Source organism: Molothrus aeneus, chromosome 8, assembly GCF_037042795.1.
Source record: "Molothrus aeneus isolate 106 chromosome 8, BPBGC_Maene_1.0, whole genome shotgun sequence".
NCBI classification, from domain to species: Eukaryota; Metazoa; Chordata; class Aves; order Passeriformes; family Icteridae; genus Molothrus; species Molothrus aeneus.
The window spans coordinates 3,924,208-3,951,289 of NC_089653.1; the positions used below are offsets into that span (position 1 = coordinate 3,924,208).

General features: G+C 48.5%; 1 protein-coding gene across 3 annotated transcripts in view; it reads left to right on the plus strand.

The window, feature by feature from the left end:
• The first annotated feature begins 612 nt into the window (after positions 1-612).
• The window catches only part of SGMS1 (sphingomyelin synthase 1), a 94,394-nt gene continuing 67,924 nt past the window's right edge, over positions 613-27,082 (plus strand). For all 3 annotated transcript variants that reach the window (XM_066554374.1, XM_066554375.1, XM_066554376.1), the window contains exons 1-2: positions 613-727; positions 26,785-26,903. The gene's annotated coding sequence lies outside the window, so the exon portion shown is untranslated. The remainder of the gene's footprint in view (positions 728-26,784; positions 26,904-27,082) is intronic.

Consider the following 27,082-nt stretch of genomic DNA (forward strand, 5'->3'; position numbering starts at 1 on the left):
TGGGAAGGGGCTGAGCCTGGAGCAAAGGAGGCTCAGGGCGCCCTTGTGGCTCTGCACAACTCCCTGCCAGGAGGGGACAGCCAGGGGGGGCCGGGCTGTGCTGCCAGGGAACAGGGACAGGACAAGGCCAAAGGGCCTCAAGCTGGGCCAGGGGAGGCTCAGCTTGGACAGCAGCAGCAATTTCTGCATGCAAAGGGTGCTCAGGCCTTGGCAGGGGCTGTCCAGGGAGCTTTGCAGTGCCCAGCCCTGCAGGTGTCCCAGCAAGGGCTGGAGGTGGCACTCAGTGCTCTGGGCTGGGCACAAGGTGGGCACTGGGCACAGCTGGCACTCCATGGGCTGGCAGGGATTTTCCAGCCTCAGGGACCCTGGGATTCTGTAAAACACAGCGAGCAGCGGGCTGGTGCTGTGCTGGGCAGGGGAGGCTGTGGATCCCTCCGGGAACGGGGATGGGAAGGGGAAAGGGAATGGGAATGCGAAGGGGAATGGGGATGGGAATGTTGAGGCGCAGCGCTCCCCGGCACGCAGGGACGGGCACAAGATGGCGGCCGGGATGACACGGCGGTCACGTGACGTGCGGTGCCCCCGCCCCGCCCGCGGCCGCCGCACGGGACACGGCAACGGGGTACTGGAAACGGGACACGGGCAGCGGGCTGGAGCCGCCGCACCGCCCGGGGACCCGCCCGGCGGCCGCACCCACCCGGCCCGCAGCGAGCCGCGGCTCCGCACGGTGAGTGAGCGGCGAAGCAGCGGCCTCCGGCTCGGCGCAGGCCCGCGGGTGGCGGCGGGACGGGACACCGGCGGTGACAGCGGGGACGCGGCCGCCGCCGCCCCAGCAGGGACGTGCCGCGGCGGGTTCCAGCTCCTCATCCCGGCGGCGGCCCCCGCAGCCCCGCAGGATGCGAGGAGAGCTCCGGCCCCCGCAGGCTCCGTGGGGGGCTTCGGGCGGCTCAGCTCGGGGGTGTGACAGAGCTCCGACCCCGCAGCACGGGCGGATCTGGGCCCCGGGCGCACCGCGAAGGTGCGGTCTGCTCTGCCCTGGCGAGCCTGGGAGCCCAGCCCGGAGCTGCGGCCATGGGAGCCCACAGGAGCTCTGGGAGCCCAGCTCGGGCTGCGGCCACGGCAGCTCCAGGAGCCCAGCTCGGGGCCGTAGCCGCGGGAGCCCACGGCAGCTCCGGGAGCCCAGCTCGGGGCTGCGGCCACGGTGGCTCCCGGAGCCCAGCTCAGGGCTGCGGCTCCGGCGGCTCTGGGAGCCCAGGTCGGGGCTGCGGCCACGGGAGCCCCACGGCAGCTCTGGGAGCCCAGCTCAGGGAGCCCACAGCAGCTCGGTGCTGTGCCCGGGGGAGCTCTGCATCCCCGGTTCGGGGGCCGCAGCCCTTCACGGGGAGCTGCGGGTCCCCGAGCTCGTGGGGCCGCAGCGGGTCCCGGGGGAGCTGCGGGAGCCCGAGCCCGAGCCCGGGCGGTTGCAGGTGGTTCTGGGGGAGCTCTGCAGCCCCCTCAGCCCCAGGAGAGGCTCTGTTCCCTTCAGCCCGGTCAGGTCTGTCCCTCCTTCCCAGGGTGCTGGAGTGTCGGGTCTGGTGCTCCCTGCCCCAGAGGCTCCGGGGGACACCTGCCCTTAGCGCAGGTGGCGGTGTGGGGCTGAGCCCGCTCCCCTCAGCCTGGGAGCTCCGGTCCCTCTGCTTGCTGGCATGCAAAGGCAGGATGCTCCCTGCTCCAGAGGGAGCTGGAAGCATCTGCTGTGAGTGCGAGCAGCTCCATCCCATCCCATCCCCATTGGGGCTCTGCCCTCGCTAGGTTTGTGGGGTGGCAATGGGATGACGGCTTTGTCCCCCTCTTGGTGATGAACAGAACGGGGATGAAAAGGAGAGACTTCTCCATCACGGGCACGCTGGCAGGAGGCTGTGCTCCCTGTTTGCTCGTGGAATGGTTTGCTGATTGCCTGGCTGCAGTATTTGGATTTTTCACGGTGTATAAGGCATGGGGCTGTCTTTGTACTGTGTTCCTGCTGGAGGCCCTGTTTTGATCAAGGTTTCTAATTTATTCTGTCTTGTGTGAAAACCTCATTAAAGAGTGCCTCGGTGCCTTCAAGGCACCGTAAATACACGGAGTGAGGGTGGGAAGAGTGAGAAAAAGATGATTATTTGTAAGAAATGGGAGCTCTGCCATATTGACATGGTGCTGCTGAAGCTTGCTGATGCAGGCAGCCTCTCCTAGCAGAGCAGCACCGGGATGTCGATGAACGTCCTCGTGTCACTTTGGCTGATGGTGCAGCCTGGTGTGACAGCAGCATTTGTAGTGATGCCTTCAGACTCCCTTCTCCCCCAGGTCCACATGGCTGAATATGCTTTATTTTTTTTTTTTTTTTTTGGCTTCTGTGAAGCAGTGCAAAACACAGAACCAGTACAAACCACCTGGCTGAAGTCAATGGAGGTGGTGCTATGAATCTGGGTGGATTTGGGCTTGGCTGTGTTTTTTTGGGGAGTGGATGCTGTATTGGGGGTTGCATCCTGATTTGTGTGGTATTTTGTGGGTGTTAAAATTGCTCCAGCTTTGTGAAGTTGTGTGGAGTTTGGAAAGAGAGGGCAGTCGCCCTGGTTGGTGGCAGACAAAAGGTAAAGGCTGCTTTTAAAATATGGGTAATGAACCCCCTCTAAATCCAGACAGATTGCTGTGATTTTTCTGAGTTTTTGGGCATGTGGAGCAGAACTAAATTCAGCTCAGATGCCTTTGGACTGTGTTTGTGATCTGTGCAACAAATGGTGATTCCCAAATTATTACACTTCTTTCTCCTTCCACATTATCAACCTGGGAACAGCGTCTCTCATGTTAATTAGCTTTAATTGTGACACAAATTTAATAAATCCAAGTAGGTGGAGGATTTTCTGGACTTGGAAGCGTTATAGATATTATTTGACTGCTTAGAGTTAATGGTGAAAAGGCAGTGATTTGTTGTTTTCCATGGATCTCATTGCTTCTCTCAACACTTATCAAACTTGAATAGGTGCTGCTTTTAATTAGATAATTCTTGAGTTCCCTTGAACTGGACCCGTGCACTGTGGGTGATAGTGGCTTAAAAGTTCTTCCTTCTTCTAGTTGCTGCCTCTGTGCATCATTCAACGTTGGTTAATTGGTGCACTAAATATGGGTGGCCTGGGACTTACTCAGATTTAAAAGCAATTTCAGCCTGGCCGTAAGGAAGGGTTGCGGAATTAAAGGCTTTTTAATTGGGGCAGCAGGACATCCTGTAAGGGGAAAAAAAAAAAAAGAAATATTTCTATTGCTCAGAAATAAGCCCTTTCTCCAACAAGGGGCTGGATTGTTTGAGTAATAGAATAAATCCATATAGCATCGTCAGAGAGTGAAGGAGTGTTGCACCCAGGCCTGAAGGCTGCTTTTGTTGGCCATGGCACGAGGTCCCTGTTTCCTGGGGAGGTTTGCAGGGACTGGTGGAGGGCAGGAGGGATTTCTAAGGCTGCCCAGCCAGGTAGGTCCAGGCTGTTCTTTGCTGAAGTGGAGCAGAGCACCTGATGCTATTTCAGTCGTGATTCAAGTGCAGCACATCAAACCCAACTGTTCGGCTCTGAAGTGGAGCTGAGCTTAAAAGGAGCTCAAAACCCTGATTTTTTTAGAGGTTTCTTGGATCTGGTGGTCATGAACTGAGCTCCCAGGTACTGGCAGTGCTTTCCAAAGGATTTTTGGTGTCATTGGAGGTTTTTTGGGCCCAGGGCACCAGCACACAGAGAGGGGCAGGAGCCCTCTGGAAGGGCTGGTGTTCTGCATGGAATCTCCAGCTTTTACTATAGCTTGGTTTCCCAAAGTGTGTGGTGTGACAGCATTAAGTTAATTATTAAATCCTGTCCCCCTCCTTCCCCAAAATGCTGGGGGAAATGCAGAAGACTGAGGAATGTGTGAAACCTACCAGCTTTTTGAGATGATTTCATCCCAGTCATATTTTATTGAAAATCTGCTTAGCAGAGGTTTGGTGCAGGTTTCTTTGCCTTTTCATGAAAGAGCATCCATCCTGATAAACTGCCAGGTGTAACTGTGTAGTGGGGCTTGGTGGAAGGTGTCCCTGCCCATGGCAGTGGGGTGGAAAGAGAAGAGGGTCTTTGAGGTGCCTTCCAGTCCAAACCATTCTGGGATTTAAACATCTCTAAAATAGTTGTCTGTATTGTTTCTCGTCTTATCAAATGTGGTGTTGTAGTCGAGGGGAGGAAAAGCCCTCCAAATTCTTGAAAGTAACCCATGAGCTTTGTTCTGATAGTCCTTGATCAAGAGCTGGAAAGAGAAAACTTGCTTTTGGAGACTGTAACATGTTTCTTAAAGAAATGCAGTTTTGCTGTTGCTGGGTTTTACAGCTGACTCACCCAAACCAGGGGAGCAAATCTCGAGTGGGGCAGATGTCCTGGTGATGTTTCCTTTGTGTGCTGCTGCAGTCCTGCTCTGCTGCCCAATTACACATCCATAATCAAAGAAAACCACTGATAAATCCTTATTGGGAAAGCATCTTCCCTAGCTTCTGCCTGATTTGCTAATTTGCTTAGATTTAAATGCACAACAAAATAAATCTCCCTCTGCTTAGAGCCACACATGACTCTTAACACATTTTTTCTCTCTGACTTGCCAGCCTGGTCTGCCTTGTGTCTCCCTGATTTTGAAACTGCTCGAAGGCAGCTTTTTCTGTTTAAATGGAACTAAAGCAAAGCATATTACCAGTTGGGGAAAAAAAAGGAATCTCTGAAGTGCAGTAGCTTTGGGTTTTTCTAGTGCAGGAAAAGTGGCAGCTTCCTTAGCAAGCAGGGTGAGGCAGAGGTGTGGTAGCAGAATTCCTCAGGTGGCTTTGCTGGGCTGGCTCTTTGGGGTGCTGTGGGCACTGTCACATCCTTATCAGCTGTGTGGGACAAGGCTTGGGAATTTTATCCTGCTCTCTGTGTCTGGGGAACAACACACAGTGGGGCTGTGCTGTCTAAGCCTTCAGCAAAAAAAAGGTGGAAAGAAACTGAAGTAAAACCAGGTAAATCCTGTCTGAAGGACTGAAAGAGCCTTAAAATTGCCCCTTTCTGAGCAGGTGGATCTGGAGACGAGAGCTTTTGCAGCCTTGGCTTAAGAAGGATTTTTCATAGCTGCCATCTCCTCCTGTCCACTGCAGCCTACTCCTTTAATTTCCTTTACTAAAAAAGAGCATTGCAATTGGGAGTGTTTTACAATTTCCCTTGCTGGTCCATTAGTGTATTAGCTTAGCTCCGTGTGTGTTGAATGCCACTAAATGTCACTTGCAAATTTAATGTTGGGAGCACTGAGATTTGTGCTAATTGAATTTAAAGTCTTATACTTGAATTTGTTAAAATGGCAGAGGCAGACAATTGAAATGCTTTAATGGGAGAGTGGAGGAGCACTTGCAAATCTGCTCTTAAGAGAGAATGAATCCACCATTGCATTTGTGTAGATGGAAGGGGAGACCCTGAGCAGACAGATCAGGGTTTGATGGGGTTTTAGTGTCCCTTTGTACATTGGTGACAGCTGGCAAGATGCACTATGTTGAAAGTCTTAATGCTTGACGTCTACTCAGGGTCATTGTTGACACCAACTTAACCTTAAATACTTCTGTAAAAATGGTAAAGATCATTGAGCCTTTCAGTGCAATTGAAATTCCTGCTTCTCCAGCCATAGCTTTAGGTGCTGCTGGGGAAAGGTTAATTGTTTGGGCTGTTGGTCTTTAAACTCAGTTGTCTGTCTCTGTCTTCTGGGGTTTTTAGTCAGGATATTAGCAACTTCTGCATCTGAGAATTTGCTGTTCTGGTTGGGGCTGGGGTGGTTTTTGTTTGGTTGATGTTTTCTGTATTTGTGGTTTTTTTTAATTATTTTTTTTCCTGCAAAACAAAAACTGTGTCAATAAACAGTTAATTATTCTTAACTTCAGCCAAATACCCCAAGGGTTGGATAGGCATAGAAAAGGAGAGCCTACTGCTGTGCTTTTTGTGAGATAAAGTGTTAAAGAAATAACCCTGGCTTGGAAAAGAGTCAGAAAGCTTGGTCCTTGGCTTTCCAAGTGTGTAAATATGTGGTTCCCTAGACAGCACAGTGCTTTTAAGAAGTTTGTCTGGAAACACTTCCATTAAATCTCCTGATACCAGGCTTTGACCTTCTGCCACTGAGCTGGCATTTCATACAGGCTCCTGGCATGAGCTCTCCTGCCACTTTCAAGTAAAATTTTATCAGGCATTGAAAAGTTTGACTCTGCAGTTGAGCACTGTGCCAAAGCTGTAAAAGCCCTATTTGTACACAAAATGGATTTTTGCTTGCTAGGAGGGCTGGGGTAGTGCTTCAGTAACTGCAGGAATGGCTTTGAATCTGCATAGTAATGAAACAGCTCCATCAAAATCGAGTGTCTCCTCCTCTCTCAGCCCTGCTCTTTGTCTTCTGTGTGTCCCTGCCTGGAGTTTTACACAGCCAGGTTATATTGCTCTGGCAAAATTTCTCAGGGAAAGTTAATTTAAAACTGTTTGAAAGGCTTAAAAATGGCTCTGCTGTTAGGATGATGAAAAAGACCTTGAAAGTGCCTTGAGAGTGATTGCTGCTGGAATACCTGCTTGGCCATGTGAGTGGTGAGCTGTTCCCAGAGAGAGCACTCCAGGGTGTCCTCCTTCAGTGCTGGCAGCCACCAAAGTTGTGAAGTGTCCCAGGCCAGGTTGGACGGAGCTTGGAAGTGTCCCAGGCCAGGCTGGACGGAGCTTGGAGCAGCCTGGGACAGTGGAAGGTGTCCCTGGCATGGCTGGGGGTGGCACTGGTTGGGTTTTGAGGTCCCTTCCAACCCAAACCATCCTGGGATTCTGTGCTGCAGCAGAACTCAAACCCCACCTGGTTTAGCTGGGAAGGAAAATCCAGCACTTGTGGGTGAGCTTTGCCCCCTTACAGGGGCTGCCAGTGGCCTGTGGGATGTTGAATACATTTTTAGTGGAATAAGAAAGTAACCCCCACTTAGAGGAAGGGAGAGGAACAGCCATGTTCCAAAGGGCTGAGTTTTAGGGTGCTCAGCAGAGGCAGTGGTGGGGAGGTGATGCCCAAAGCAGAGCTGTGAGCAAGGCAAGAGGGGACAGAGGAGGGTGAGTGCAAGCACGTGAAGATCCCTGCTAAATGACTCAACAGAACACGTTGTTCCCTTTCCCTGGGTGCTTTTGGGATGGCAGGATCCCTGTTTAATGGAATCATGGTTTTATGGAGGCTCTCCACCCTTTGCCAAAAGCAATACTCACTAATGGGCTGGGGGTTCTTATCTGCTCTCCGTGAAGCACTGCAAAAACCTCATTTTGCAGTAATGAGCAATTACCCACAAATTAACAAAACTCTTTGTCAGATATTGCCTTTGTTTTTGTGCCTGTGCAGTTTCCCAATTCATTTTTTCTCCCTTTCAAAACATAAATAGATGGGTTATCAAAGGCCATTTTAAAAACAAAACCAGGGCCCTAAGCACATTTATCAGAAGGGGATTATTTGAGTTCTGATGGTTTGTTCAGAATTCCTTTGCTTGCAAAAAATTGAGTGTCTGTGCTGAGAAGACACAGACCCATCCAGCCACGTGTCTTGTATCCAAGAATCAAAATGTTTTTGAGAGGGAATGCCAGAGTTCAGCCACGGCTTCAGGAAGTGCAAGTGGCTGGGAGGACACTTGTGGAGGTGACAATCACAAACCACAGGCAAATCTAAATTACTTCCTCCTCTGAGCAGGCCTAACCCCAAAGAAATGTCAGGTTTCTCAGGGTCCCACTGGGGTTTGAAAATGCCCAGAGAAGGAGATGGGCTGCTTTGGGGAGAGGGATTCCCAGCTGGTGTGGGGCCATACCCTGCAGGCTTGAGTCAGTGCCAGGGGAGCAGAGGGAACCTGAGCCCCAGCTGATACTGGATCCAGGTGCTCCAGATTGATGCACTGAAGGCCATTAGCTGTTTTCTCCTCTGTGCCTGGCCAGCTGAGGTGATGTTCTTAATGAACTACTCCTTAGCTATCTTAATTTCTGACTGCTGCTCCTTAACTCATGGTCCATCAGGGCACAAGTGAATTGAGCAGCATCATTTATAATAACTGTCTGCAGGGAACTTTGCTTGGCCACTTTATTGAGTGGCTGCCAGTCTGAAATCCTTTTATGATTCTTCCTGTTGGACTTCTTGTACTTAATGCAAACAATCTCCTTTAACCTCATAACTTTGTAATCACCCTCACACTGTAATTGTGCTTTAATGCTGCCCATTTGTAGCTGGATATAAGCAAATATTTAAAATAATTGTCCACTCTAGAAAATGTTGATTGATTTCACAGATTGTTTTGCCTTCTGTTTATTAACTCCCTGGGGATCTTGTTTCCATGTTCAGGACATCCATTTAGGTCTTTCCAAGGTAAAAGGTTGGAAAGCAGATCAGAAATCCTAGGGAATGCTGTATTTCTTCACGTGGTTCCACTGTTATGGCTGTGTGTTGAAATCCAGCCTGCAGGATGTGATGTCATGCTAATCAATTAATGACTTGTGTTTATTTGAAGACTGGATAATAAACCAGGCATGGGATAAGAACCCAGGGAGAGCTTGGCCCTTCTGCTCTAAGCTTCCCAGAAACTGTGATGTGGATCAAGCTTTGCCTGCCTCTGTCTTGCTGTGCTTTTCACCATGAGTATTATGGGGTGGGAGCCTTGTATTCATGTAGAGACACCCTGACACACCTTGCAGAGGGGCTTGGGTGTGTGTTCCTGACACAGGCAGCTCTGGGGACACGGAGCTCCCAACCTTTGCAAGGTGCAGGTTCCAAACTCTGGGCTCACTGCATGTGCAGAACTCATCAGAGAGTATCTTGAAGGTCCCTTCCAAGCCAGGATGGGATGGTTCTGTGCTCACTGGAGAGGAGCCTGCTGAATTTCCCAGCCTGTGTTCCTCAGTGAGGCAGTGCTTGTGGTGGCAGGGTGGCTTGTGGCAGGCACAGGCTTCCCAGCCTGGCACCCAGGGGAGGAGGGCACACCTCAGAGCTGTAACCTCTGATCACTATCACTGAGCCTCTGCTTTCAGGTGCAGCTTTCATTCAGACAAGCCCAAGGCTGGGGTAAATCTGTTCCAAGTGAGCTTTCTGGGCTGATTTAATTAATGGCTATTAATGACCAGTATTTTCTTTGCTCACCTTGTCTTCAGATTCCACATTTAAAGGGTGTTCCAAGAGGTTTTGGGGACAGACTCTGTGGTTTGCCTGGCAGGATGGGGCCTTATCAAGAGGGAAATAACAGCACTGAGGGAAACAGCAGCACAGGGAATATCAGTAATGGGCTGCTTTTAGGTCTGGCTCATGCAAAGCTTTAATGACATTTTCTGCACCCCTAAACTGCAGTAACTTCTCCAGTGACTGTCAGCTGTGTCAACAAACTTTGTGTTTGGGACTGAGGTATTGTTGAGTTTTATTTTCATTAAAAAAAAGAGGCAGCTGTAGTAGACTGAGCTGAAATGGGTCTTGCTTTTGGGAATAACTGGAGGACACTTGCTGGTGGTGGTGAGCAGCCAGTGCAGTGACAGGATGGGTGCAGACAGCTGGAAATGCTCACACTTGCTTGCTTCCAGTACTGCCCTAAACGAGGAGAGTTGGGACAGAGCCCAGTGCAGCTTGTGGGGTGTATTCCAGTGTAACATTTGCACCCCAGGCTGTTCCCTGTTCAGTTAGTCCCTGTTGGGAGGAAGTGCTCAGGTGTTGTGGAGTCTCTTTGCCTGGGATTGCTGCATTTGGGGTGCTGGAGCAATGCTTGAGTGCAGCACGGTGGTGTGGAGTTCTTGCACCCTTTTGTCTGTGTGGTGTTGATGGTCATGGAAGAGGCCCCACAAACTTCAGCTGGAAGGGAGGAAAAGTCCATTTATTTCCATAGACACTGCAAAGTGACAGGAGAAGAATTTGGAGAGCTGAACATGCTGATGTTGCTGTCTTTACAGCCTTAAAAGTGGGTGAAGAATTAAAATAAATAAAAAGAGGAAAGGTTTCTGTAGTGGCTTCTCTAGAGGCAGTGTTATCTTCTTCTGAGGATTTGTTTCCTTTCCTGGTCTTCTTTAAAAACATTTAGTTTTTCATAAAAGCAGTGAATTACTCCATGGACTTTTATGTGAAGGAACTGCTGAGTGCTTAATAACCTACTTATTTTTATTTGGGCTGGACTTTTAAAAAAATGAAGTGTTCAAGTCAGGCCTTTAGAAGACAGATTGTCCTGCCCGATTGTCTTGAGCAAAAAGTCCCTTTTTGGTTTTAATTGGGGGTTTTATTGCTATGATTTACAGTGGCAGGGTGAGGGCAGCACCGTTCCTGCAGTGCCTCAGACAAGTGGGAAGGGAAGGAGAAGGAGCAGAGCTATTCCTTATCTGGACACTTCCTTAGGTGCTTACAGAGCTGTGTACTTAAATAATTCCTCCATGGCAGTATTGATGTGCAGCAAAGCCATCACATGGTTTTAAGCACAACCTTTAATACAAGTATTCTCAGTGGGACTTTGCAAATATTCCCAAGTTTGGTTTAACACCTCTGGTGCTGCCTCTTGGCGTCGGAGTGAGGGGGGTTTGTGCAAGGCTCAGAAATGCAGATAAAATCCCACACTTGGGAATCACCTCTGGGAGCAGTCCTTGAGGCTTTCCTGGCCTGGTCTGCTTGCTGTTCCTCTGGGTCCATGTCCTGGTGTCCACTCCCATCTCCTCAGACCCTCTCCTTTCCTGTGAGCCCCAAGTCCTGCCTTGCTTTGGGACCCCTGTGCTGCATTTGGGCTTTTTGGGGAGAGGGAAGGGGAATTTGGCATTTCAGCACCAGCTGCCTTTGGCAGGTCAGCCCCCTGTTTGTCTGCTGTTCCCTGTGCTCAGAATGCAGGAATGTTGTTCAAACTTGGATTCTTCCTGTCATGTGCAGATGCAATGAATTTCCTAGAAATTTCAGGGAGGGGATGAAAGTGATGTAGATAGTTTGTAACAACTGGTGATTCAGTCATTGAAGCATAAATTGGATTTTTAATGTGCTGAAGAAGGAAACAAAGCCTGGTTTGGTAAGGCCAGCATCAGAAATTTAGGGGCTGTGTTGATTTTTCTTTTGTATTACAGTTTATGGAAGATACTTTATTTTTTCCTTAATTAAACTGCTTTTGCAAGGTGTGTCAGTCCATCTTAAATCCTGTATAGGAAGATCTGTGTCTGTATTTGATGAGGGCAGAACCTTCTGCTGCTTTTGGGACTTCAGCTCCCTTTTTTGCAGCTGGGTTGTGTCATCCAAGTTGTTTTTCATCCTTTCCCCTGCCAGTTTGTTGAGCAAACTTCCAAGTGCAGGATTTTGGGCATTGGGACACCCCTCAAAATGCAGGGTTGTGGGCATTGGGACACCCCTCAAAATGCAGGGTTGTGGGCATTGGGACACCCCTCAAAATGCAGGGTTGTGGGCATTGGGACACCCCTCAAAATGCAGGGTTGTGGGCATTGGGACACCCCTCAAAATGCAGGGTTTTGGGCATTGGGACACCCCTCAAAATGCAGGATTTTGGGCATTGGGACAACCCTCAAAATGCAGGACTGGGACATCTTCCAAGTGCAGGAATATAGGGATTGGGACACTCTTCTAGGGAAACTGGGACACCCCTCCAAGTGTGGGTTGTGGGGGACAGGGACATCCCTCAAAGTTTAGGATTGTGAGGATTAGGACACCCCTCCAAGTGTGGATTGTGGGGATTGGGACACCCCTCAAAATTTAGGATTGTGAGGATTAGGACACCCTTCCAAGTGTGGGTTGTGGGGATTGGGAGGATGCTCTGCCACACTTCCTTCCCCTTTGTTTAAGAAGCAAAGCACTGAGCAGAGCTGCAGGGCAGAGGAGGGAGGATCCTCTCACCCTGCAGGCTGTCAGGGGACGTGTCTGCCTTGTCCCCAAGCTCCCTGTGGTGAGCCAGGATGGAGCTGGAGGCATCCCAGTGCTGCTGCTGCCAGGTCCCACGTGTCACTGTGCCAGGTCCTGCTTGTCCTGCAGGACACCCCCTGCATGTTCCCCTCCAGGATCCCATTTCCAAGGGCTGCTTTTCCCAGATGTCACTGTGCCAGGTCCTGCAGGACACCCCCTGCATGTTCCCCTCCAGGATCCCATTTCCAAGGGCTGCCAGGTCCCAGGTGTCACTGTGCCAGGTCCTGCAGGCCACCCCCTGCATGTTCCCCTCCAGGATCCCATTTCCAAGGGCTGCTTTTCCCAGGTGTCACTGTGCCAGGTCCTGCAGGACACCCCCTGCATGTTCCCCTCCAGGATCCCATTTCCAAGGGCTGCCAGGTCCCAGGTGTCACTGTGCCAGGTCCTGCAGGCCACCCCCTGCATGTTCCCCTCCAGGATCGCATTTCCAAGGGCTGCCAGGTCCCAGGTGTCACTGTGCCAGGTCCTGCTTGTCCTGCAGGACACCCCCTGGATTCTGTTCCCCTCCAGAATCCCATTTCCAAGGGCTGCTTTTCCCAGATGTCAGTGTGCCAGGTCCTGCAGGCCACCCCCTGCATGTTCCCCTCCAGGATCCCATTTCCAAGGGCTGCTCTTCCCAGCACAGTGCCTGAAGCTGGAGTCAGGGGTCAGCATCCCCCCAAGGGCAGGGCAGGGAGGGAGAGCTGGCTGCAATTCCAGCTAGGGGTGGTCCCATTCCAGCAATTAGGAGGAATTAATTGCTTGGCCAGAGCCCCAAGATATTGCAGATGGCTCTTAGAGGGATGGAACAGATTCCTGATGCTGAGGTGTGTCCAGTTTTGAAGAGGTGGATCCAGAAACTGCATTTTTTGCCAGATATGAGGCCAGCTGGCTCGTCACATCTGCAATAGAAAAGTTTCTTTAGCTGACAAATGGGATATCTTGTTCTGCTGGTATTTCTGAGGACAAGGGAGCTTAAATTTCTTGCTTACATTGGGAACTGAAAGCAGACAATCAATCCCTGGTTTGAGCTGTTCCACAGAAATGGGGACAAACAACCATTTTCAAATGGGTTTGGTTATTGTGATGACTTTGGTGGTTTTATGCAGTGCTCCTCTTGCTGTTGTGTTCCTGTCATCCCTTTTGAACAAGGCATCTCTGCATTCCAGGGAAGGTTTGTTTTACTGATAGTGACTCCTTGCTTTTGAGCACAGGATTGTCTGCAGCCCCAGCAGCACTTTCCCATTTTATGGAAGATTTAGCTCAATTTTCCACCTTATTTTCTCTTCATTTTTAGCAAAAAAAAAAATGTTGCTTTGTTCAAGTCAAATTTGCAAATATATTTGTGGAGCTCAGTTTTTCTCTTTCCTGCCAATGTAGTGCTTTTGCACCTCTCATAAATCATCTGATGAATGGTGAAGCTGGAAGAGACTGTTTGGAAAGCTAATGGAAAACTTGAGTAAAGGATGCTTTGCAGGAAATGGCCTCTCAAAAAGGGGAAATAGTGCAAAAGCCAGTTGTATTTTCCTTGTTCACAAACCTTTTTGGAAGATATTATTAATCCCTCACATCTGTGCAGGTGCAGCCTCCAGACTCTCAGCTGGGTATTTTAACAGGAGCAAACCACAGCAGGCAACTCCCTCCCCTCTGTTCCAATCCAGTATTTTGGTTTCTTTAGGGAACTTGTGAATCTTTCAAAAGCCACAGTTTGGTAACTGGGTGTCAAAGTTTACCACAGAAACTTTCAGGAGAAAAAAAAGGGAAAGGCAGCTCCTGCTGAAATACCAAAACCACTGCAAAACCAAGTGTGAAAACTTTGGGGTGGGATGGTGGGAATGGGGGGGACCAGAGGGAAATCACAATCTGATTCTGCTCAAAATGAAAATGTGTGTTCACTAATTGCAGCTCTTGATGCTGGGGGTGGGAATTCCAGGAAAAGCTGTGGAATTCCAGCCAAGTGCCCCTGCAGAACAGCCAGCAGGACTTTGCCAGGTGCCAGATCTCATGCTGAGAGTGCGTGGCCAGGTTTGCTTGTCCCAAAGGGATTTTTCCATCAGGAAGGCAGAGCCTTAGCTAACAGAGTGTTCTCCAAAGCTCACTCTGAAAGGATATATTTTTTTTTTTTAATATGGAATTTCTACCTGTACACCCATCAAATCCTGGGAAATGCCATCCCTTACCATTTGTTTACCCACACAGGAGGATTGTTGCAGCAATGCCTGAAAGAAGCAAGATTAAAAAGCAATTACTGTAGCCTGGCTGGGGTGTGTTCTCCAGAAAATACCTTTTCCAAGTTAAATTCCTTCCCCAAGTTGATGGCTTTGAGGCCAAGACAGAAGGTAAAAAACTTTGAGGACATGAAACCAATTTCTGCTGCAAACTATGGGAACCTCTGAAAGTTGACTTAACTTCTGTAGCTGGAAGTTTCAATTTGTTTAATTTATTTTGCTTCCTTAGGGCTCAGCTGTACTTGTTTTGTTGAGTTAGTTTATTTATGGACACATTGTGCTGTTCTTCCACAGGAATGACCTCTCAACTCCAGCAACTTGTTCATATTGGTGTCAAGCCTGTTTAAAATCTCTTCCTGAGGTTTAGAGGTCTTTTCCATCAGTCTGGGGATGTGTGTGGATGGTTAGCAGAGAGCAATTGCTGCTCTTACAGCTGCTTTCTACTAATTAAACACACAGCTGATTGTCACAGGTGTCATTTTGTAGCTTTACCTGCAGCAAATGAATCAAGTGCAAGCCCAGCTTGGATTCCTCGTGTGCAGGTGGCTCATTTATCCTTTCTTTGCAGTGGCCAGAAGAATCTTTTCCCAGGAGACTCAAGTCAGTGTCAGGAGGGAAATGTTCCTGCTGAATTTGATGTGTGGGGCAGCTGAGGGCAAAGCCTCTTTGGGAGTTTGAGCTCTGTGGTCCCTCCCTGGGCATGATCTCCTGGCAGGAGCTTTGCTGCTCCCCTGCCACGAGGGAATAAAGCACTCCCAGTATGTGGAGAGCACATCCCCTGCTTCTGGACACTCAGGGAACAGGCTCTGTTTGTGGGATTTGGGAGAATAGAGCCATCCCAGCACCTGGAGAGCGCATCCCCTGCCTCTGGACAGCCAGGGGACAGGCTGTGTTTGCAGGGAGCAGGCTGTGTTTGTGGGATTTGGGAGAATAGAGCACTGCCTGCACCTGGAGAGCACATCCCCAGCCTCTGGACACTCAGGGAACAGGCTGTGTTTGTGGGATTTGGGAGAATAGAGCACTGCCAGCACCTGGAGAGCACATCCCCTGCCTTTGGACATTCAGGGAACAGGCTCTTTTTGTAGAATTTGGGATAATAAAGCACTCCCAGCACCTGGAGAGCACATCCCCTGCTTCTGGACACTCAGGGAACAGGCTCTGTTTGTGGGATTTAGGAGAATAAAGCCCTCCTAGTATGTGGAAAGCACATCCCCAGCCTCTGGACACTCAGGGAACAGGCTCTGTTTGTGGGATTTGGGAGAATAGAGCACTGCCAGCACCTGGAGAGCACATCCCCAGCCTCTGGAACAGGCTCTGTTTGCAGGGAACAGGGTCTTTTTGCAGGATTTGGGAGAATAAAGCACCTGGAGAGCACAGCCCTAGCCAGAGAACAGGCTCTGTTTGCAGGGAACAGGGTCTTTTTGCAGGATTTGGGAGAATAAAGCACTCCCAGCACCTGGAGAGCACATCCCCTGCCCCTGGACACTCAGGGAACAGGCTCTGTTTGCAGGGAACAGGCTCTGTTTGTAGGATTTGGGAGGAGAGCCATCCCAACACCTGGAGAGCACATCCTCTGCCTCTGGACAGCCAGGGGACAGGCTGTGTTTGCAGGGAACAGGCTCTGTTTGTGGGATTTGGGAGAATAAAGCTCTCCCAGTATGTGGAGAGCACATCCCCTGCTTCTGGACACTCAGGGAACAGGCTGTGTTTGTGGGATTTGGGAGAATAGAGCACTGCCAGCACCTGGAGAGCACATCCCCTGTCTCTGGACAGCCTGGGAACAGGCTCTGTTTGTGGGATTTGGGAGAATAGAGCATTGCCAGCACCTGGAGAGCACATCCCCTGTCTCTGGACAGCCTGGGAACAGGTCAGTTTGTGGGATTTAGGAGAATAAAGCCCTCCCAGCCTGTCCAGAGCCACCCTGGAGTTGTTTCCCTGTGCCTGTACCTTCACTTGCTGCCTTCCAGCTCCTTCCTGCTTCCCTCTGATGCCCGTGGCAGCAACAGAAAAAGCAACATGTGAGACAATTGGAGTGTAACAGCAGAAATGCTGCCTCACTTGAGCTGCACTTAACCCCTGGCTTTAAGTGGCTGTGAGAGGCTTGTGAGACGTGCTTGATACGTTTAAGAAATAAAAAGCTGTGAGAGAGGGGAGGAAGGAGCTGCAGCAGAGCTTCAGGCTGCTGCAGGCACTTGTGGGTGTGCATCCCTTCCTTGCTGGCTGGCTGAGGTGACAATGGGCTCTCCAGCAAGAGAGCTGCTTCAGGAGGAGGTGTGCTTGCTAATGGGCAGTTTGCTGATTTTTCCTCAGCTCTGGTTTTCTGCTTTGTGCAGGATTTGCTGCCCAGGTCTCCCTGTGGAGCTCTTGCTCTGTTGTGGTGTGTTGGGTTTGGTTACTTGGAAAGGAGTTTCAGTGACTTGTGGCTCCTCACAGCAGACATTTCCTTGCTCAGCCACCACTCAGGATTTACCTGCTCAATATTCCTCCCCCACACCTGACCCAGCTTGTTCAATCCTGTTCTTTCCCTGTGAAGCAAGAGACAAAAAAAAAAAAAAGGCAGCATTTGCTGTAGCTCAGAAGGCTCCTAAATTAGGTATTTAGGTTGGAAAACACATCCCAGACCATGGAGTCCAAGCTGTGCCCCATCCCCACTTTGTCACCAGCCCTGAGTGACCTCCCTGCCCACCCTTTCCAGGAAGAAATTCCTCCTGATGTCCCAGCTGACCCTCCCCTGGCACAGCTTTTGGGATGATGCCAGGCTCTGTGCCTGCTGGGAAGCCACATGAGAAGGTGACATCCATGTGCCAGGACAAATCTTGGCTCCAGAAATACTCAGTGTGAGGTGAAGGTGTAGCTGTTTTAACAAAACATCAAGTGGAAATATCCTATTTTTGATGTTTCCAAGTTTGCTTGCAGCTGTTGTGCCTGTGCCCATCCTTTTTTTCCATCCTGCAATCAGGAGTTATGACCTAAAAATAAATTGTGTTGTGCAGAGGAGTGGGAAATGAGACAGCATCACTGATTTTAGCTTTTATTGCTGTGTACACACACACACTCTCTGTGCTGAGAGACTTCGTGCTGGTCAGGGAGCTCCAGCTGGGGCTGAGCAGTGCAGGCTGTCACCAGCAACTGGGACTGAGCTCTGCTCTCTGGCCTGCTCTTAATCCACACTCCAAATTAAAGAAAAAAACAAACCAGGATTTGGAGAAGGCAGAAAGGTTGTTAGAGTTTCCCTGAGGTGAGGATAACCCTTGTAGATCTCTGAAAAGGAAGGGACAGATTTATTTGCTGTGCTGCCATGCTCTGCAGTGGCTTGGAAAGGTCTCGGGTGAGGTGGCTGTGGGCTGCTCTGTCACCACAGAAAGAGCACAGAAAGGGCACTGGGCCTGCTCTGCCTGTGCCAGACTGATGACTTCACTGGGACAGTTGTGGCACTTCTCTGGTGTTTGGAGAAGAAATGGAGTGGACAGTGAGACCTGAAGGTCACTTCTGTATTCCAACCTCTTTGTCTGCTTTAGTGTTGACATTAAATTCATGGGTCCAGGGCAGCTTTGCCTGTTGCTCTTTGTGCTTTGGCAGCAAGGACTGAAATATCTGTTTGAGCTGGCAGCTGGCCCCAGCTCTGGTGCCTCTTGCATGATGACCTCTGTGTGGTTCAGAATTACTTTCCACAGCTTTGGAAAGGGTCTTTGGACAAAGGGAGAGGGAGATCTCCTTTATAAAGGTGGTGGTGGTGCTGTGTGAGCCTTTTAGTGTATGACAAGCCTGCCTTTCTGCCCCTCCTGTGCTCTCAGAGGTGTAAAACAGTTCTTTCCCCTCCCTTTTTCTCTTGAACTAAGCACTGAGGATTTTGTGTCACTTGCTGACTGTGTAGTCTGTACCTCAGGAAGTGCTGCAGCTGGGTTGATGTGTTGCATTTAGGCAAACCAGCTAATTTTGGCACTTAGCATGCCTGGTGTAACTGCTTTTCTCCCAGGTGTAAGGAAAAAAAAAAGCAAATAAAGTCTGGTTTAAAATCATACCAGGCAAATTCTAGCTTGGAAGACAGCAGGAGTAAGTGAAGGTCTGTGTGGGTTTTTGGTTTTTTTTTCTGTTTATACTTGGTTAATTCTATTGTGGCAGCAGAAAGAGGTAAGTCCATTGATAATTAGGCAGTTGATGGATGTAAGGAACTGGTGCAGAACCAGCTGCTGGTGGGGAATTCCCTGGCAGGAGGAAAAGAACCAAACCATATCCCAAGAAAAACGTGGATCTGGAACTCTGGGATGGTGAGCCTGTTGAGATAGATAAGGATTCAGCCCAGGAAAATGCACTAATTGATAACTGCTCCAAAACCAGTGGGGTGGGAGATAAATGTCCCCTGCCCTCTCCCAAAGAATTCCCCAGTCTCACTAGCCTGGCCTTGGTAACAGAGTCCAGCACATTTTATTTCCTCTGCTGAAACAGGGATTGTGTCTCCTGCAAATGAGAAGAGCTCTGAGCTGGAAAATGAGCTGCTTTTAGGCCATAACATTCTAAATATTCCTGTCCTGCAGTCCTGTTCCCCTGGGATAACTGGGATCAGCTGAATTGGGGTTGTTGTTTGACTGTCTCTGGTGACCCCTGTGCTTGATTCCTCTTGTTTTAAACCACAGCCTTGCTGAGTGCTTGGGGCAAAGTTGTGTTTTAAGGTGGGTTTTAGGGCTGGAGAACAGCAGGTGATCTGCAGGCTGGCTGGATTTCACTTCTGTAAGGGAAACTGTGGGCCAGGCTGCAGGGAAATTCCCTTTATTTTGATAGTGCTTCTCTAGAGCTGCTTACTGGGGAAGAACCCGTAAGTTTTGGGTTTCCCTGCTGCACCATCAGGTTTTTCCTACTGTTTGATCAATTATCTGCTCTGAAAAAGTGAGCAAGACAGAAATTACAGCCTGGCTGTGACAACCCGCTGTAGCCCATTACTAAAAGATGACACTTTTTGTTTGTAGCTTTGCTTTATCATAGCTGGAAAGCCTTAAAGAAAAACAAGTTTCTGGCAATATCTGTAGGAGTTGCAGTTCTTTGCTGTGCAAATGCTGAAATCTACATCTTGCTTTAATGTTTCTCAGAGCTAAAATATTTTTGGATAAACAAAGCTTTTCACATACTGTTCAAAGTGCTTACAGGCAACCTTTAGCCCCAGAGTGGAATGCAGCCATGGGGGAAAGTGCAGTGGGAACAAGGACCTCTAACAGAGTTGATGGCCAGGAGTGGGATGGAGTGGGGCAACATGTCATATTTAAATGGTAATTTTGATTGGCATATCACATTCCAAGCCATTTATTGGATGAAAAATTACTGGCATCCATAACCTGCTTATTTTTTTTTGTTGATGGAACAGTCTGCAGTCAGCTTTTCTCCCCCAAATTTCCACTGGATATTGCTGGGTAAGTAACTAGGAGCAGCCAGAAATGTGCTGGAAAATCATAATGTGGTATCTTAGGAATCATGGAGGAACCTACTGCGATAAAATCTGCTTTGCTTCCAGAGGAAAAGCACATTTCTGGTATTTGCTGATTTACAGTAAAGAACTTCCAAAGTCTCTCCTATTTGCAGAGAGGAAGAGTTTTCCCCAACCTGATGTCTATGAGAGACCAAACCCTCCCAGCTTGTTAGGCAGTAATTTAAACAGAGCTGCATGGCCTGGGAGCCAGAAAAAAGGATTTTTTTGCACTCTTGTGACTGGGAAAGATGGGATGAGGCAGGGACTGGAATCCTGGACTCCTCTCTTAGGGACATGCCAGAATCCTTGCCAGACAGTGTTGCGAATACAAAGAGTTTCAGTGGGATCAAGTTGCAGGGAGTGGAGGGAAGCTGAGCAGCTCCTGGGATGAGAAATTTCCCAAAAAGTTGCTAAATCCATGCTCAGGAAGCTCCTGGAGCAGAAAGCAGCCAAAGCCTCAAGCAGAACCTTGTCTGGTTGGGGCAGTTTTGCTGCTCTTAAATGTTGATTCAACTGCTAAGGCTGAGCAGCTTTGAGGGTTAGGGTTTTGGGTCATGGTTTCATTTTTGCTTCTTCTCTGTGCTTTTGCTTGTTTGTGGTTTTTCTGTTGCACGAGGCTATAAAGGAAACAAAAACCCCTAAAGCTTGGGGTGACTGACTTTGAGGGTTCTAACAGTGGAGGCAAAACCCTGACTTTGCATTGAGTGTTTGCAGCACCAAGGGGAATCTGCAAAAAGCCATCCCTGGTCTTGGGTGTGCTGACTCCTTCCTAGAGGTGCCATGGGGGCCATATTTTCCCTTTTCCCATGTTCAGCCTTTCTTTGATGGTGTTTTCCTGGGCAGGAAGATGAATTACAAAGGTTAACAAGCGATAGCTGCATGCCTGGGAGTTTGCTGGGCTGATATCAACACAATTATTGTGCAAATCCTCACTTTAGATGGGACCCATATATGGAATTATATTTTAAGAGCTCAAAGAAGCCTCCTTTATAAATTGAAGTGCCAGCAGCACATTTTTTATACTCACAAGATTTTTTAATTACTGAAAACTGCTTGGGCTCATTGTGAGGTATTTGCCACTTGAGCAGAATGTGTTTTAGGTGCATTTTTTTCCCATTTCAGTGGAGCTCTCGGGGTTCTTCATGGAACAGGTTGTTTTTAGCTGTCCTGAGAAGTATCCCCTGACCTCCCTGCCCAGGAGAGCCATAGCATCCCTTTGGAATTGGCTGTGCTCCACGTGTCCTTGGAGCAAGCTCTGTGCCTGGAGTGGCTCACAAAGGACACATTCAGGCAGTCACCAGCTCAGGATCCTGTCCCCCTGAGTCTGCACTAATGCTCTTAACCCTGCTGGGGCTGGAGGAGCAGGCAGCAGGTCTGGGCTGCTGCCCTGCTCTGTGGTCTGTTACTACATTTATGTGTCTGCCATTTATATCTATATCTATATCTATATCTAATCCAGATTTATAGAGTATATTTATTTTTATATGTATATTATTATCTATATGATTATATATTATTCTATCAATATTATTATTACTATTATTATTACTATTATTATTATTACTATTGATGTTATTCTATTGATTATATTCAGCTATAAACCTTTGTATTTGCACTTTTTATTTGTACCAAAATTTAAATTTAAAGGGACTTCCAATTTAAATTGGCAACAATTTAATTTCCAATTTCAATTGGAAAACAATTAAATTTCCAATTCAAATTGGAAATTCTGAAACAGAGCACCTCACAGGAGCTGGGGCTTTCACAGACTTTCTGTCCTTGCTGGGGAGCAATTCCTATTAACAGATTTTTCAGTATGAATTGCAGGAACAGGTTGGACTATGCTGTGTGAGGAAAATATAAATTCTCTAATGAGATGTGGTCTCTGCAGGCTGTAAGTGACTCTGTCTCTCTGCTCTGCCCATCCTCCCTTTGGGATGTGCAGGGAAGCACCAGGAGCCATCCTGGTCTCTCTCCTCCTTCCCAGGCCATCACACCACTGCTCTGCAGGAGTCATGTCCCACTTAGGGAAGTCTCTTCCTCCTAGGGATTGTTCTGGTGTTAAAAACTTGGAAATCTTGGAAATCTGATCCTTGAGGACCTCTTTTTCTGGAGCAATTATTGTGCTTTCTGTCTTTGCAATGGCTGAATCTCAGCTCTTACCTGTTAAAAGGTGGAATATGTCTGAGGTGCTGTTGTTTCAAGGCACTTGCAAAATGGGAAGAGCTAAATTCAAACTGCTGTAGCTCATTTCTGAATCAGTGGATAGCTTGACAGGGAGGCTTTTGGCTGTGAAGTCATGGATTTAAGTACAGTGGGAATTCTGACTTCATCTACAGGTCAAGGTGAACCATTTCTGTCTCCATCTCTTTAGCTGGAGCATGTAGACCAAGCTTGTCATGGAGTCCTCAGCTTTCATCCCATCCTCCTGCAAAACCAGAATGGGTACCAGTCACTGGAAAATGGTTCATGAGATGCCAAGCACCAGCTTTATTGGTAAAATTAATCTGTATAAGCAATATGAAGTGGTTCCTATTGGTGGTGGACAACAGGAAACTTCTCTGATGTCATTACAATCCATAACTCTGGTCATTCCCTGAATTCCTTATCCCTAACAGGTCTAAATGATCAGATTCTGGATTTTTATCTTGATGGGTCTGGCTATGCACACCCTGACCAGGTCTCAACAGTGAGTAGTTACACTGTGTTTCATGTTATTAATGTTTTCTGACCTAGCCATAACTTGCTTTCTTGGAATTAACCAATCTTTCCTTTTCTCTTCAAAGTATTTTTGGGTGAATGTGGGGAATTCTGAGCATCTCACCCTTTGGGGACAGTTGAAAATATCTATCATTGTATGTACCAAGTCATTTCTCAGTGTCCAGGCATCCACGTAGGGCTGAGGTTTCCATGGGGCACTTGGCTCCCTATGGGATGAGAAGGGTCATAGCAACACTGGGGCTGGGTTTGTGGAGAGGAATGTGCCCTGGAAGGTGTTTTTTGAAAGGATAAGGAGGAGGTCTGGGAACAGGAATGATTATTTTGGAAACAGGGAAAGAATCTCCTGCTGCAGAGGTCGGGTCTATTCAGGTCACCATGATACTGCAAGAACTAAGAAAAAAAATAATCCTATGAGCAAATCCTACTAATTCACATAATGATGTTGATGTTGATTGCAGTAACAAATTTTTTCACTTTTTGGGACACTAGGAATGAGTTTGCATCATGCTGGCAGGTCTCCTAGCAGCCTTCCATGCCCAAAAGATGGAAGGGATGTTTCTGGGCTGCCTCCCTGAGTTCATCACTGCACTATTTAGTGGTTCCCTAGTGCATATCTGTCTACTTAAACCAAATGAGGATCATTCCTTCCCTTTCACATTGCTATTAGCTGGATGATTTTATTGTCTCTGCAGGAAGAGAGCAGAGACAAGCAGCTGTAGATTAGGAACAATTTGCAAAATAGTTCCCTGATTAGCACGCCTGTGGAGATGTTTTTCTGTGTAAGGGCTGCACCACAAATTTTACTGGCTCTCTACACTCAAAGAATTAACTGTGAGGAGGATTAAAATGACATCTTAGACATCAGCTAAATGTCCTCTCAAAATCCCTTACGTTGTCTCTAAATCAATTAATTTGATTTCTTCAATCCACAAGCAAACTGGCTTGGTGAACTTGTGGGAGTGATCTATTTAGGCTGAGTTTCTCCAGAGTATTTTAAAGACTACTTCAACACTGGTGAAATGGTGCAAAAAAGAAGTAGTGAAATATGGAAATACCCTGTGCCAGGCTGCTCTGGTCATGGGGTTGCCTTCTCCAAGCAGCATTCTTCAGCCCTCACAGATATTCCTGATCCCTGCTGGTTAAATGGAATAAGAAAATAAGACAAGAGTCTCCTCTTGCTCTTTTTGCCATGGTGCTGCTTGTGTGGATGTGGGAAGTGGGAAGGAAAAGACACAGGAGAATCCTCAGCTGCAAAGCTTTGCTGATGAACAGCACAAGGAGTTCTGTAAAGTCTACAAAAGTGGCCCTCAGCACTCAGATGTAGCCACTTTCCTAAATCCTGGTTTGCTTGTAATTCTACATGGATAATAAGGATGGTGGCATTCACCTGGCAAAGACTGGAATATTAATGAGAGGAATCATGTGCTCTCTCTGGGAATCCTGCAGCTCTCCACTGGCTGTGGCATCTCCAGGTGCATCAGTCAGAGCTCCCACTCTGAGCCTGCTGCAGGCTGTGCTGGGGATGCTGTGCTGGGAAATGGGGAATCTTCTGGGGCAGCAGAGCTTGGAGGTGTTTGGGTCCTGTTGCCTGGTGGTTCTGAGCTGTGCTGTGACACAGAGAATGAGGCTGGTGCTAATTTCACTCATTAATCCTCACAGCATCAAAACCTCCCAAATTTCTTCTCAGCTGGTGATCCTGCATGAAGGAAATGTTGTGGGTGTCAGAGCAGGGGGTGTCACAGCCAGAGGTCACGTTAGATGCTGAAATTCACAGAATTCATAGAATCACTGGGATGGAAGAAATCTCCAAGATCATTGAGTCCAACCCAGCCCCAACACCTCAACCAAACCCTGGCACCCAGAGCCACATCCAGTCTGTTTTTAAACACATCCAGGGATGGTGATTCCACCACCTCCCTGGGCAGACCATTCCAGAACTTTATCAGCCTTTCTGTAAATAGCATTGGGCAGGATGCTTTTCCAGCCTAAATAATTCTGTGGCACAGCTTGTCATTTATGTGCAGATATTCCCCAGCTCAGCATCACTTAGCAACTCCAGGAGCTGCACTGTTTCCACAGGGATACTGAGTTTAGGGAAGCAGGGCCCTGAACCTTCTGCAAGCAGAAGGGCCTCCCTCAGGGGAGGGAGGAGTTTGGCATCCAGACTCATTGATTTGGGGAAGACAGCCCTTATATTTTCTAAGAAGTGTATTAGCAGTGTTAGAGTTGGGCAGTGCTGTGTGTGCCACAGCACAGAGCTCTAATCAAACCTTGCCACGCAGTCCTGCTGCCAGCACAGCTGCCAGCACCCAAACTGTCACTGTGAGTTGCTCCTCCTGTCCTTTCACCAGCCCAGAAATCATTCTGGATGTGGCAGCAAACGTGTCCTTGCAGGCTCCATGGAGAGGAGAGGGAGAGGCTGCAGCTGCGAGGGAGCAGTGAGGGATTCTCCCAGCAAATGCTGCTGATTCACAGCTTGCTCATCAAAAATGGGTGTTTGTGTGTGAGCACCACTCTGAGATCCAGGAGAGCTATCATGGCTGGAAGAGGGGCCAGGCAGGGTGTGGGGCTTCCTCCTGGGGTGGCTTTTGAGGCTCAGCAACTCTGCAGATAAGAGATGTGATAAGCCTGAGAGGGCTGCTCTGGTGAGATAAGGGCCGGTTACTCATGGAAACAGGGCCTTCCTGCCATGGCTGACACCTCTCATGGTCCTACAGGAGGCTGGAAAGGCTTTCTCTGGATTTTCCATGGCTCTCTCCAGATGGACAAAAGCTGTTTGATTTCCAGCCTGTGGCACAGAAGAATCTTCTGGGATGGGTGACACCTCTCATGGTCCTACAGCAGGCAGGGCAAGAGGCTTGAAAAGCTTTCCCTGGCTTTTCCATGGCTCTGCTTGTCCATCTAGACAGAGCCTCTTCCTCAGCCTGTGGACAGAAGAATCTTCTGGCCTGCAGGTGGAGGTGCCTGGTGTCCCCCTCCCTGCAGCACTCACTGAAGGTGAGGCAGTGTAAAAACTGAAAAGCAAATTTCTAAGCAATCCTAAATGTAGCTAAAAAGGAGCCTCAAGAAATTAGAATTACTAGGCTTCCATCTGCTTGTTTCCTGGCAGACAGCTCCTTGGGTTTGGTGCTGCTTCATAAGCAGAATTGGATTTATTTATCCCCTCTTCCTCCCCAACTGGTATTTGAGTGGAAATGTATGAATTGCACTAGCTAATGTGAATGGAGCAGGGGGACCTCTGCTTTTCCTTTATCTAAGAGTGAAAGCTGAGTTGGAAGAGTGCAGCACAGGGCTGGTTCTACTCCAAATCTCCACCCTGGTTTTGCCTCCCTTGGAGGCTGGAGGGATGGGATGAAGAGTGGCTTTGCTTTCCAGGGCAGGATGAGTGGTTTGTGTGCTGCTGCTGGCAGAGCTGGGCACAGGGGTGGGGAGAGACCTGGTCCCTGGGTGCTGCCACCTGAGGATTTTGGCCATGAGCATTCTGGGTTTGTTTCTCTTTGCTTCTTCCTCTCTCTCCTAAATGATTCTGGTTATTTTGAGCCTATCAGGAAAGGCTTCCAGCTTTCCTCCTTTGCTCCAGGGTCACTTCAGCAGCTCCCTGCAGAGCAAACACTGAGGTTAATTTCTTTACTTGGGGCTCCACGTGGCAGTGTGTATCCCATGAGTTCTCTGCATTGCTCTTGTAGTTAAGAAAAGGTGCTCTGGGTTTAGCAGGGTGGTCAGCAGTGGGAAACCCATGTTGTTCTAGGGGTGGTGGTCTCCTCCTGTAGTAATTTCATATCTTCTCAACAGAGAGAGACGTGGTTCTCCCAGGAAAATCATGGCAAGGTGTGTAGAAGCTGTGGAAAACTTAATTCTGATCTCTCTATGACCATTGTTTATAGATATGGTTCTCCAGAGTGTGCTATTCATAGTTCACCAATAATGTGAGAGAAGATTCCTTAAGGCCAATCAGGTTTAGGTGCACAATTGTTTCTATAAGATCTGTGGATTTCTGATAATAAAGTGGCTTTTCATGCCTTCTGAGGGTGGAGTCTCTGTATCACCTTTTGGCTGTCCCTGATACCCCTTTGGTGACATCCTCCAACCCTCATCTAGGCCTGTTTGGACACAAGGATATTCTCTCTTTCTGTGTCCTGTGGGAAATGCTATTTTTAAAATGCAGCTGCTCTATCCCTGGAAGTGTCCAAGGCCAGGTTGGATGGAGTTTGGAGCCACCTGGGGTAGTGGAAGGTGTCCCTGCCATGGCAGGGGTGGAATGAGATGAGCTTTGAGGTCCCTCCCAACCCAACCCAACCATCCCATGATTCCATGTTAGCATGGCCTTCCCTGTATATCCAAACTCTTGTTGGACCTTGAGGTCATCTTCACACTGAAACACCTCCTGATGCTCTGATGAAGGCTTGCTCTTAGCTCCACCTCTTCAATGTCCTTATTTTTATTCGTTTGCTGTTTTGTTAACAGTGACTCTCATGACTGCATGAGAAGCTGCCAGCAGCTGCAGGTCTGAGCTTCCACTCTCCTGTTCCAAATGAGTTTCTAAGCTGATGCATCGAGTGCTCTGGCTAGAAAAGCAGTTTCAGGTAGGTCAGGGCATCTTGCATTTTGCATTTTCAAGTGTGTTTTGGAGTGATGTGTTCATTCAGTACCTTGTTTACTGTGACCTGAGTTGGGGCAAGTTCTTCTTTATGGACATTTTGGATATTTCACAAACTGTCTAACTCCAGCATTAAATTGTAAAATCTTGGGGAAAGAAGCTGAA